This window comes from Hemitrygon akajei, chromosome 13, assembly GCF_048418815.1.
Source record: "Hemitrygon akajei chromosome 13, sHemAka1.3, whole genome shotgun sequence".
NCBI classification, from domain to species: domain Eukaryota; kingdom Metazoa; phylum Chordata; class Chondrichthyes; order Myliobatiformes; family Dasyatidae; genus Hemitrygon; species Hemitrygon akajei.
In genome coordinates this window covers 74,425,717-74,439,438 of record NC_133136.1, presented here as the reverse complement: position 1 = coordinate 74,439,438, position 13,722 = coordinate 74,425,717, and the positions used below count along the sequence as shown (strand labels likewise).

The following is a 13,722-nucleotide window of genomic DNA, read 5'->3' as shown; positions in this document are numbered from 1 at the left end:
AGGTGTTTGAAAATGAAGCCTCAGATCTGACACAAATTTGTCAGCTGGGCAGCAGTGATTAGTGCTTTTCTATGGTCCTGATGAAGGATCTTGGCCTGAAATGTTGACTGTTTATTCATTTCCATAGATGCTGCCTAACTTGCTGAATTACATGGAAATGTAGGAAATCTACAGTACATTACCAGCTCTTTGGCCCACAATTTTGTACCGCCCATGTAACCAACTCTAGAAATGCCTAGGATTTTCCTACCATGTTGCACTCTATTTTTCTAAGCTCCATGTACCCATCTACGAGTCTCTAAAAAGACCTTGTTGTGTCACCTCTACCATATTTACTGGCAGTATGTTCCACACACCCACCACACTCTGGAAACTACTTGCCTTTGACATCCCCTTTGTACCTACTTTCAAGCACCTTAAAACTATGCCCCCTTGTACTAGCTATTTCAGCCCTGGGGGAAAAAGCTTCTGGCCATCCACACGATCAATGCCTCTCATCATCTTGTACAGCATTCCTTTAGTATACTCTGGTTTTCCAGCAGCTGCGGAATCTCTTGTCCTTAGAGGACCCTTTTGATTTCAAAGGCATTTGAAGTGCTTTGTGTTAGGCAAAAGGGAATTTGAGCTTCTTTTCAATTAATGGATGATATTTTCCTTGGTCTGGCCCAGAATCCAAGCTCTGCCTGTGATAGTTACCTGCTACCCAGATCTCTTCTGAATATGAGAGTTAATTGAACTGACTATTCGCAAGAGGCATGGTGTGAAGCAGAGCAGATGGCATATGGTGACTAGGCCACTTACTGAGGTATCCATCTTAAAATCTCAATCTTTTGACAGTTCTGGATTTTTTTAGCAATCTGGTTAAATAATATATATGGCAAAAACTGTTGATTCTGCACATTTGGGCTTTGGTGGGAAAAGACTTGAAAAACATCTGGAAATCTGCTTTTGGATTTTGTTCCTATTAAATACCCCAACACTTTATTGTTCACTTTTTATTTTAGATGTTACTTGGTATTAAAATACATTTTTCAGTGATCCTGATGAGTTTAGAGTGTGAGGAAAAAGAGTCACAATATATTGGTGGCTAAAGCAATGAAACCCAGTTTAATCTTTTCAGTATGCCATTTGGTTGATCATGATATTTTTTTTTGGTTGGAGGATGGAGTGGGGTGATAAGTGATGAGGGATAAGAGGCTAAAAATAAGGATTCTCTCTACATGGAATGGAAATTGCTGGATATGTGTCTCAGATTTATTCAGAATTGCGTAGTTTTTGATCAGTATGGTCTAACTACAGAAACATTTGATGGAGCAAGGAAGTAAAGTCATTGTATTGCCACATTTTATCTTGTAAGCTACAGCTAGTTAGAAGCAACTTCACAAGTGTGGTTAGACCTCCCTTGGTAACTTAATTCTGTGATGTATTCTGAATTGTTCTGGTCATATGCAACAGTACAATGAGCATTTACTTTCATTTGGATATTATCTTGGTGCAACCTTGAGCAATGCTGTAGCGTTGTGGAATAAACATTTTACATTTCAGGTGATCAAGTTAGCTTGGTATACTTGCCAAGGAATTATGATAAATGAAGTTGTTTACTTGTGCTACAGTTTCCAAGGTGATTTTTTTTCCCTACACACAAAATGCTGGAGGAAGTCGGCAGGTCAGGCAGCATCTACTTTAAGACACAAGAACAAAGAAGTGGAGGGAGAGGAAGGAGGACTAGCTGGAAGATGATATCTGAAGTCTGGCAGGTGGGAAAGGTAAAGAAGGAATCTGATAGGAGAGGAGTGTGGACCATGGGAGAAAGGGAAGAAGGAGGGCCATTGGAAGGAGGTGATAGGTAGGTGAAGAGAAGCGGTAAGAAGGCAGAGTGGGGAATTGAAGATGAGGGAAATGGGAGAGAGAAAAAATTACTGGAAGAGAAATCTCTGTTCGTGCCATAAGGTTGGAAGCTACCTTGATGGAATATGAGGTGTACTCTTCCATCATGAGAGTAGCCTCATTGTGGCAAAAAAGGAGGCCATGAACCGACATGTCAGAATGGGAATAGACCGCCGGGAAATTTCGCTTTTGGTGAATGGAGTGGAGATGCTCAACAACGCAGTCCCTAATTTACATCAGGCCACATCAATGTATAGGAGGCCATATCTGGAGCATTGGATACAATAAACCGACCAACAGATTTGCAGGTGGAGTGTTGCCTTACCTGAATGGTTGATTGGGGCTCTGAAAGGAGGTAAGGGAGGAGTTGAATGGACAGATGTAGCATTTCTGTTGCTTGCCAGGAGGAAGAATAGTGAGGAGAGACAAATAGACAAGTAAATCATGGAGGGAGTGATTCCTGTGGGAAGTGGAGGATTGGTGGGGTGGGGGGGTAAAGATGTGTTTGGTGGTAGGATCCAGTTAAAGATGGCGAAAGTTGATGAGAATGGTGTGTTGGAAGTGGAGGCTCATGTGGTAGATGAGAAAAACACAGACTTCATCCTTGTTGAGGCAGCGAGAAAATGGGGTACTCTTGGATGTCTCGAAATGGAGGAGATTCAGGTGAAGGCAGGATCAATGGTGGTGGAAAGGAAACCTAGTTCTTTGAATGAGGACATCTCTGTTGTCCTGGCAGGGAAAGCCTCATCCTGGGAGCAGATGCAGTGGAGAAGAAGGAACTAAGAAAAGGGTATAGTATTTTTACAGGAGATGGTGTGGAAAGAGCTATTGTCAAGATTGCCATGGAATTCGGTAAATTTATACAAGATGTGGGTAGGCAGTTTTTCTCCAGAGATGGGGGAAGAGAGATGAGAAAAAGGAGGGAGGAGTCAGAAATGGACCAAGTGAATTTAAGGGCAGGCTGGAAGTTGAAGGCATAATTGATAAAAGAGATGAGCTTCGCATGTGTGCATAAGGCAGTGCAATGCAGTTGTCAATGTAGCACAAGAAAAATTGGGGACCAATACTAGGGAAGGCCAGGAACATGAACTGTTCTACATATCGATTACATAAGTATTTACCCTCCCCTCCCCCCCCTTAATATGACACACCAAATCATCACTAGTGCAGCCAGTTGGTTTTTGAAGTTAATTAGTTAAGTGGAGATCTGGAGATCTGTTTTTGTGGACCTGTGTGCAGTCAAGATGTTTCAGTTGATTGTAGTAAAAATACACATGTATCTGGAAGGTCCAACAGCCGGTGAGTCAGTATCTTGGCAAAAACTACATCATGAAGACAAAAGAGCACTCCAAGCAACTTTGCAGAAAGGTTTTTGAAAAGCACGTCAGGAGATGGAGACAAGAACATTTCCAAATCACTGAATGTCTCTTGGAGTACAGTTAAGTCAGTCATCAAGAAATGGGAAAAATATGGAACAACTGTAAATCTTCTAGTGGCAGGCTATCCTCAAAAACTGAGTATGCAAGAGGGGAACTAGTGAGAGAGGCCAGCAAGAGACCTTTGACAAGTTTCAGTGGCAGAGATGGGAGAGACTTTGCATACAACAACTGTTGCCTGGTTGCTTCACCAGTCACAGCTTTATGGGAGAGTGGCAAAAAGAAAGCCACTGTTGGGGAAAAAATAGAAGGCACGTGTGAGACTCTGAAGTCAGCTAGAAGGTGGTTTTATGGACCTGGCCATCGGATGAAGCCGAACACCACACATCAACAAAAACACACCATCCCTACAGCGAAGTGTGGTGGTGGCTGCATCGTACTGTGGGGATGCTTCTCTATAACAGGCCCTGGAAGGCTTGAGAGGATAGAGGGTAAAATGAAAACAGGAAAATAACAGGGAAATCCTAGATAAAAGCCTGATGCAGTCTGCAAGAGCACTGTGACATGGGAGAAATTTGTTTTCCAGCAAGACAATGACCCCAAGCATAAAGCCAAAGATACACAGGAATTGCTTAAAAACAACAAATATAATGTCCTGGAGTGGCCAAGTCAGAGTCCAGACTTCAATCCAATTCAGAATTTGTGGCTCGACTTGAAAAGTCCACTCAGGATCCCCGTGCAATCTGACAGAGCTTGAGCAGTTTTATAAAGAAGAATGAGGAAAAATTGCAGTGTCCAGATGTGTAAAGCTGATAGAGACCTATCCACACAGACTCAAGACTGTAATTGCTGCCAAAGGTGCATCTAGTAAATACTGACTTGTATGGGGTGACTACTTATGCAATCAGTTTTTTTGTGTTTTATGTTTGTGATTAATTTAGATCACTTTGTAGAGATCTATTTTCACTTTGACATGAAAGTCTTTATTTGTTGATCAGTGTCAAAAACCCCAAATTAAATCTGATTCATTGTTGTAAAACAGTAAAACATGAAAACTTCTGTGGGGGAGTGTCAAATACTTTTTAAAGGCACTGTAGATATTGGGTAGGAGGTAGAAATGAGCAGTGTGCGGTAAGAGAACTGAGTCTGGTGGCAGTGCTTGGGAGTTCTCATCAACTCCAGAGGTTAGTAATGGTGTCAGAGACAATTGTATGTGATTCTCCCAATGTGGCCTCTCTACATGGGTGAGACCCATTGTAACATGGTGGTCTGCTTTGTTAAGCACCTTTGCTCCATCCACTAAAAGCAGAATTTCCCAGTGGCCAACCATTTAAATTCGTATCCTCAATCCTGTTTCAGCATGTTGGTCCGTGACCACAGTCTCTTCTATTTGTCACTCTGGCCTCTTACCTCTTCTCACCTGCCTATCACCTAGCCCCGGTACTCCTTTCCTTTCCTCTCATGGTCCACTCACTTCTATTGGATTCCTCCTTCAAGTTTAAGTTCAAGTTCAATTGTCATTGAACCTACATGAATACCCATGAATAAAGCTAAACGAAACAGCATTACTCCAAACCTATTCCTTTCCCACCCACCTGGCTTCACCTTTAGATAGCCCCCCTTCCCCTCCCCCCACCTTTTAATTCTGCAATCTTCCCCTTTCCTTTCCAGTCCTGAAGAAGGCTCTTGACCAGAAACGCCAACGGTTTATTCATTTCTATAGATTCTGCCTCGCCTGCTGAGCTCCTCCAGAATTCTGTGTGTGTTGCACTAGATTTCCAGCATCTGCAGAGTCTCGTATTGATCATTTGTTTAAAAGCCAACACCACCTGTGGTGATATTGCTGTCAATGTAAACATGTTAACATTGTTCTTTCCAGAGGTAGTGCACTGAACAAAATAAAGGCCAGTTGCCTGAGGGGCCTGATTATTTGTATCAGGATAATTCTGTAGATTCATAAACCATTTGCATTTGGGGCAAATTTTGCTGTGTTAAACAGGCAAAAAAAAAAAGTGGCGTCATGCAGAGCCAGATGTATAAAGGCAATAAAAAGGGTGGAAAGAGAGAGGCAGAGGTATGTACATAGGCAACGTTTGGGTTGGGGGGAAAGTTGTAGGTACGCTGCCTTTTGTTAGGTTAGGATCTGCTTGGTTATGTTGGTCTCTGGCTCAACCCATATTTATGCTGAAATAAACTCTTTTATATTGTAGGCCTCATAGGCAGTGCCTTTTGTTCTTGGGGGGGATATAAAATGATTCAACCAGTCTATTAATTTGGGTTAGGTGATGTTTGAACTTTAATTTTGCACTGTGTCTAGCTTTAACTATTATGTAAATCACAAATGACAACTTTGAAAGCTGGGCTCTGGAAACTGCAGAAACTTGGTAAACATACCAGAGCTCGTTATCTTGCTAAATGGTCTTGAGTTTCATATTGTGTATGCTGTCAGGAAATGTCATTGAGCAGCGATAGTTGTCATCATGACTTTTGGGCAACTGCATGTGAATGGTTTTAAATTGCTACACATCATGGGTCAACCTCATGATACCAAAGGCACCCCTCCATGGAATTATTTCAGCAAAATAATTACCCTTGCATTATTGCAATGGCTTTAGTTATGTCACCCTGAACGTAAACACGCTTTTGCTCCTGGCTTATCTTAACTTTCCCTTTGTTCACCAGTCAACCACACTATCTTCCTTTGCAGGACTATTTACATAATTTGAGTCTCAGCTGTACGTTGTTAAGTATTGTCTCATTTTGTCTGACATTTAATTATTTAATTTCCCTGCTTAACCACAGATATAGAAAATCTGTTCCCATTAGCTGTAGGTACAAGAATTAGAAGACGTTGTTGTACAATTTTGAGTAAGTGGTGGGGAGGGGGGGGAATGGGGTGATGAGGAACAATTTGTAAAATGAAGTTACCTGGAGCTTGCTGAATATGAGATCTTATGAAGATATGATCAATGACTTCAAAAGGAAATTTTAGGGAAATTTGCAGAGCTAATTAGATTAGGACTTGACTCTACAGAGAGCAAGTGGCCTTCTGTGGTGTGATGACCATGATTGTACTACTTTTTACAGCTGACCCTTTCCCTATTTCCTGTAGATTTAAGTTGTTCATCATTAACATCTTTGGGTTCTGGTAAAATGTTAAAGTTTTAGATTTTTAACATTCATCCCCTCACAAGTGCTGCCTGTCCTGTGTTTTCATCATTAATTTCATCTTGGATTTCTAAAGCTTGCAGTATTTCGCTGTTTGAAATGTAATTGACTACTTGATAGCTGAAAACTCATCCACTGTAAGAAATGCAAAAGATGGCTTGTACAAAGTTGAATGTGTTAGGGAGTCCAGAGCTAGAGAGGGGAGAAATGTGAAGGGGGATCTGAAGGATACATTTTTCACACAATGTGGTGATTGTCCAGAACAAACTGCTGGAGGTAGTAGAAACAGATAAAAGTACAATCTTTAAGAGTCATTTGAATAAGTACTGGAATGACAACATGGTATTCATGGACAGGTGGGCCAAAGGGCTCATTTCTGTGCCATATTCTATGTTCAAGCAGAGATGTTTCATAATAGTTTTATTTCTGTATAGCACAATATATGTCTTTAGCAAAGGAAAATGTGGCTTTCTCCTTTATTGTTTCAAAAATAAAACCATACCTACACACAAGTAACCTTGAAAAGAGAGCAATTCTAATTAGTTACCAGACTTTTCCCCACTGTAATAACATTGTTTATTGATCCATATGTATGAATTATAAATTACATAAGATAAAGTAAATACTATTTCTCCTAGAATCTTTTTATCTGCTATCTGTTCCTTGTACATTATTTCATATTCTTGCACTGATTCTGAGGATTCAGTTCTGACTCATTAGAGATGGAAATTTTACCTGGTCCTTGATATGATTGCATGACTGTTCATTATTGAAGTTAATTTTTATCCTGTTTGGGTTAGGTTGTTATCTGTTTAACATACTGACCGCTAAATACAAAAGACTGTTCAAGAAGGCTGGGATTTCCGCATTTTGTCAATGAGTTTTGGCACCGCATTACCTGTAATTTCATTTCTCTTCTCTCCCCTCCCTACTGTTCCCCCGTTACTTCATTACTGTGTAAAAGCAATATTCAGATGACTGGATAGAAAATTTATTAGGGGCAAAGGTAAAAACTGAAACTACTTCTTTGCATTTTAAATTCCTGAACAATTCTAAACTTTGGTATTTTTGAAAGATCAAAATCAGGTTTATCATCGCTGTCTTGAATGATATGAAGCTTGTTTTGTGGCAGCAGTAACGAGCAAAGACATACAATTACTAATAATTTAAAAATACATATTGCAGAAGAAAGGAATGTTGAGTTGGTAATCATGGACTATTCAAAAATCTGATGATGTAAGGGAATAAACTGTTTCTGAATCATTGGGTGCGCGTCGTTAGGCTCTTGTACCACCTCTCTGACAGTAGTAAAAAGAAGAGGACCTGTCACATATGGTGTTGGTCCTTAATAATAGATGCTGTCGTCTTGAGGCACTGTTTCTCTAAGATGTTCTCGATGGTGTGGACAGTGTTGGAGTCTACAACCCTCTACACTCCTGTGCATTAGAGCCATCGTACCAGATTGTGATGCAGTCAGTCCAAATGCTCTCCACTATACGTCAATAGAAATTTACAAGAGTATTTGATAACAAACTAAATATTACTAACTAAGGAGAATCATTGGCATACTGCCTTCATTATTGCATCATTGTGTTGGGCTCATGGCCCATGGATGTTGACACCCAGGAAGCTGTTCCCTGCTGATGCCTCAACGAGGCATGTTCTTTTGACTTCCCCTTTCTGAAGTCCTCAGTGAATTCCTAGGTCTTGCTGACCTTTTGTACAAGATTGTTACACCACTTAAGCAGCTAATCTGTCTCACTCCAACACATCACTTAGTTGCCAAATGAGATTTTACCAATATCAATGGTGTCATCTGCAAATTTATAAATGTCATTTGAGCTGTGCTTATCTACACAGTCATGAGTGTAGACTAGAGAGAGTAAAGCAGTGGGCTGTGCACACATCCTTGAGATGCACCTGTGATGATTGTCAGCCAGGAGAGGTTATCACCAATGCTACTGACTGTGTTCTATAATGAGGAAGCAGAGGATCCAGGTGTTTTTTAGACTAACTAAAAAGCTGTCACGGTCATTTTGGGAGTCCAAGTTCTGAGTTGTTGGCCATCCAGTGTTTAACATCTGGCTCAGGACAGTGAATGCGAGTAAAGGCTGTGTTCTGCTATATCTGCAATAACATATACAGCAAGAATTGCAACTTTGTTATAATTAGCAAATTATTTTGTGGATTAATAATACATAAAGCTGTTCTTGTAATCATGGATTGAGTTAATTATGATTCAGGGACTTTTTGAAATTTAAATAATTTTTGTATTATCTAGAGTGAATGTTTTTTTCCAGCATGGAGTTACGTGTAATACTTTAATTCTATTGCAGCTTTAAGTTTTTGCATTTCAGTAAAGATTGAACTGCTGCCACATTCAGTTTGCTGAATGGCTAGAATGCTAATTCAAAAAAAATCTAAAAAATGTTATGGGTGAATTTAAAAAATGAAATGCATATTCTTACTTGGATTTTATTGCATCAGAATTAACTTATCAGCTGAATTTGTGAATCTTGATACTTTGTTTTACTGAAATTGGGAAGTATGTCTGTTTTATATACTGAGAGGTTTTGATCTGATTAATTTTAAAAAAGGTACTATTAAGATGCAATGAGTAATTGTAAAGGAAATGGTATTTTAGACATCACTGCAAGGGAGATGGAGTTAGGACGTGTTGCTCCAGATTCGTCACGCCAAAACTTGAACCAAAGGGTTTCATTTTAGTGAGCTGCAGTGAGACATTAATGTAGCATTTGGGGAGATGAAAAATACACTGCAATGGTTGAAGTCATATCTTGCAGAAAGATGCTTGTGGGTTCCAAGGCATAATTGCAAACATTCCTCATGATGATATCCAAGGACCCATTCTTAGGTCAGTGTTTCCAACTTTATTTGCTTTAATGACCATCTATCAGAAGTGGGGATGTTCAGTTTCATTCCCAGTTTCTGAGCAAATAAATTAAGCCAGATCTGCATGGAGAAGGTCCCAGACAATATTCAATGATAAGCTTTTCAGTGTCAGGCTATATTTGTGAAGTGCAAGACAAAGGCTGCATATCCTGCAGAAAATGTGATGAACCCTTCATTCATTTTCATTTTATGAACAGCTTTTATGTAAATATTGTCAGCTTTTCTCTTTATTGTAAGATTCTGATGTACAGGTCCACTCCCGGTTATAAAATTCTGATTTGTGTATTGCCCATACATAAAAATGAGCATATGGGAAACTGGTGGGATGGCTTTGCCTGCTGCTGCAGAGCCCCAGGCAACATTGGTCATATGAGAACGTGGTTTGTGGCAGAATCTGGTTGAGTTACCAGATTATTTTAACTATACTTTGCCTTTGGTTGGCCTATATTTCCATTTAAACCTATAGTCTAGTGGCAGCATTTCTAAATTAACTGTATGGGCACCGAGCAGTTCCCTGGCATCTTGTCATGATTTTGGTAGAATCTGTATGTAGAGTAACATGGAGGGCCCATTATTTAAAAACCTGTGGCATAATACATTATTTCTAAAAGCTGTGGCTCATACATTGGCCATATTCAGAATGAACAAAAATGCACAAGTCTTTAACATGGCGGCAGAATTATTTGTTAATCAGCCAAGTGGAGTTTTGTTGAATGCAAAACAAACAGTGAATACCAGAGGAAGTTTATGGAGCATGATTTTGAAGAAATCAATTGCATGTGTGAATTTACTCAGTCTTGGTGTTGGGGTAGTAGTACCTTAATTCTTTTGTAAGGCTTGAACATTCATGGAAATTAGGAGCTAATTTGCATCACTGTCATTTCAACAATTGCCTGTTTTGGACACCATTGTTACAGCTTGCAGTTGATTTTGAGGCTGTAATTTGACCATATAGGCATGTATTTTTTAATCTATTTATTGTTTTCTCGGTGCATATAATTTTGTAGTCAGTTCTGCAATATTGTATGGCATATATGTCAAACTCAAGGCCCGTGGGCCAAATTTTTAGTGGCGGTGGAATTATCTTTGGCCCGCAAGATAATATCTAATTACTATTAAAGCTGGCCCCAGTAATCAAAGCGCCTATGGCGTATGATATGGCTAATGCTGAGTTTATTCAGGTACCAGGTTTTCAGGGTTTTTAGTGTTTATTCGGCAGTCTTCTTCATAAGAAACGGAATTTGTAAAGTGAAACACTGAGTAGTTATAGCAGAGACTGAGACACATGAGAGCAGGCTGAAAAAACGGAGGCAACGAAAGCTGCGTTCGCACGCGTCCGACTGATCCGGCCCGCATGAAGCTGCATTTTGCTCAATCCGGCCCGTGACCTAAAATGAGTTTGACACCCCTGTTTAGTTGACAAATGGTGTTGCTCTTGCTAAAGCAAGTGTAGTATTTTGCCACCTGGATCAGAGTTTAATTCAAATTGACTTCTTGAAGATACTGAAGCTGAGGAAAATTACACTGGAGTGTTTGTGTGTTGAATCATTTGGTGAGACTTGCATTTTGGCAGGCAGTTCTTGTATGGGTTTTTACTTTCTATTTGAATACATGCAAAACTTGAATATTATGCAGTCATTTTTCTTAAAGTGAAAATGCCTCACTATTTTCTGATTGGTTAAAAGGTAGGATATAGAGATTGAGAGACCCATGTGCAGAAAAAATACTGGACAGACACAAAATATAATTAGAAGTCTGATGAAACATTGGCCTTCAATTTGATCTGGAAATTCTAGAATATGTGTGCAATTTTTAGTGTACAGAATTGTAATTGAACCTGTGAAATAAAAGAAGAATGCTGGGACCATCTATGAGGAAAGAACCCTTGTTTTGATTTTATCTTTCATCAGAAATGGGGGGGGGGGACATGTTGAGGAATAATTTTTTTTTTCAAAATCCCTATTTTTCAAGCATTTGTACCTCCATTATGTAGGCTTAGAGTTGGTGTCCACTTTTGTTAATGAGTGCAATTGTCCCCAATTCTATGTTTGCCTTTTGCGAACAAGTAAAGAAATAGTTGAATGAAAGCAGCTAAACCTACTAGCAAGATCCTGTGTGGTATCAGGCCCATGTGGGGAATAATCTGGACATGTAAGATGGTTAGAACAATTACTGCTTAAGGAACAGCTGAAAATTTTTGACAAAAAGCAAAGCCATGGCTTCATTTTCCACATGTCTCCAGAACAGAGTGAAAAGGGTACTGGAGAAGATTATGCTGTTGAATCTTGTAAACTGAATGGCAATGGGTGATGGTGGTAGTCAAGACTACTTATTGTTGATCATTTTCTAGCACTTGTGTGAATATTACACACTACTTATTATTCCAGTCCTGAATGTATCAGTCTAGCTGCAGGTGGGCACATCTTCCTTAATTATACGAGATGACACAAACGTAACTGAGCAGGGCAATGATTAGCAAATGTCAATGTTTGTCAACAAATATCAACAGGAAAGCAAGTTCATTGATAAAGGATCTGATGGTTGGAACACATACCTTCGGATGCTGTTCATAGACTTCAGCATTCAATACAATCATTCCTCAGAAACTGATTGGAAAGCTGAGCCTACTGGGCCTGAACACCTCCTTCGGCAACTGGATCCTAGACTTCTTGACTGGGAGACCTCAGTCAGTCCGGATCGGGAGCAGCATCTCCAACACCATGACACTGAGCACGGGGGCACCTCAGGGCTGTGTGCTCAGTCCACTGCTGTTCACTCTGCTGACCTACGACTGTGCTGCAACACACAACTTGAACCACTCGCCGATAACACGACCGTGGTGGGTCTCATCAGCAAGAACAACGGGTCAGCCTACAGAGAGGAGGTGCAGCGGCTAACGGACTGGGGCAGAGCCAACAACCTGTCTCTGAATGTGAACAAAACAGAAGAGATGGTTGTTGACTTCAGGAGGGCACGGAGTGACCACTCCCCGCTGAACATCAACGGCTCCTCGGTAGAGATCGTTAAGAGCACCAAATATCTTGGCGTTCACCTGGCAGAGAATCTCACCTGGTCCCTCAACACCAGCTCCATCGCAAAGAAAGCCCAGCTGCGTCTCTACTTTCTGCCAAGGCTGAGGAAAGTCCATCTCCCACCCCCCATACTTATCACATTCTACAGGAGTTGTATTGAGCATCCTGAGCAGCTGCATCACTGCCTGGTTCGGAAATTGCACCATCTCGGATTACGAGACCCTGCAGCGGATAGTGAGGTCAGCTGAGAAGATCATCGGGGTCTCTCTTCCCGCCATCACGGACATTTACACTACATGCTGCATCCGCAAAGCAAACAGCATTATGAAGGACCCCACGCACCCCTCATACAAACTCTTCTCCCTCCTGCCGTCTGGGAAAAGGCACCGAAGCATTCAGGCTCTCACAACCAGACTATGGAACAGTTTCTTCCTCTAAGCTATCAGACTCCTCAATAACCAGAGCCTGGACTAACACCTTACTGCCCTGTTGTCCTGTTTATTATTTATTGTATTGCCAGCACTGTTTTGTGCACTTTATGCAGTCCTGGGTAGGTCTGTAGTCTAGTTGTTTTTATTTTGTGTTTTATGTAGTTCAGTCTAGTTTTTGTACTGTGTCATGTAACACCATGGTCCTGAAAAACGTTGTCTCATTTTTACTGTGTGCTGTACATAGCAGTTATGGTCGAAGTGACAACAAAAGTGACTTGACTTGAATGTTTTCCTTTATTGGTGACTTTTCATTAATGCAAGCAGTCTTTTTAAAACTTATTTTCTATTCCTCTGTTCTACCATCAAGAATTGCAAGGAGCTTTTGTCTTGAAGGTTGAGACCATTTATTTTGATCAGCACTTTTCGTTCCTTTCCAGACTAAGCTTTGAGCTGCCTGCTGCCGAATTCGAGCCTATCTGCTTATCCAGTCATGAACACTGTAAACTTGCCTTGCCTATGAATTCTACAGTTTGCTCTGTTGACCCCATTACCACCAAATGACTTCAGAGGTTACATGTGTTTTGGTGATTAAATGCCACCTCTCTCCAAAACAGCCTAGCACTGAACACATTGTATTAATTTTGATAACTCCTCATTCTCTCTTATAATTGTCACAACCCTTTCAATGCTACTGAATTTACCTAATTGCCTTTCTGGATTAGTATTAAATCAACAAATAATTCTTCTAACTAAACATTAAGGCTGAAGCAGTTTGTTTTTTTTCTTAGTAACTTTTAGTCCCTATACAAAAGGGAGATGGAATTGGTAGTTTGGACATTTTAAGGTCAGTGAAATAACTTTTGGCAAGCAAGATGCCACTTTTAATCTTTCTACAATCTTTTGACTGAATCCCAT

General features: G+C 40.3%; 1 protein-coding gene across 4 annotated transcripts in view; it reads left to right on the top strand.

Annotated features, from left to right (window-relative positions):
- rbpjb (recombination signal binding protein for immunoglobulin kappa J region b) overlaps window positions 1-13,722 on the top strand; it is a 131,975-nt gene that overhangs the window by 30,228 nt on the left and 88,025 nt on the right. The window lies entirely within an intron of this gene.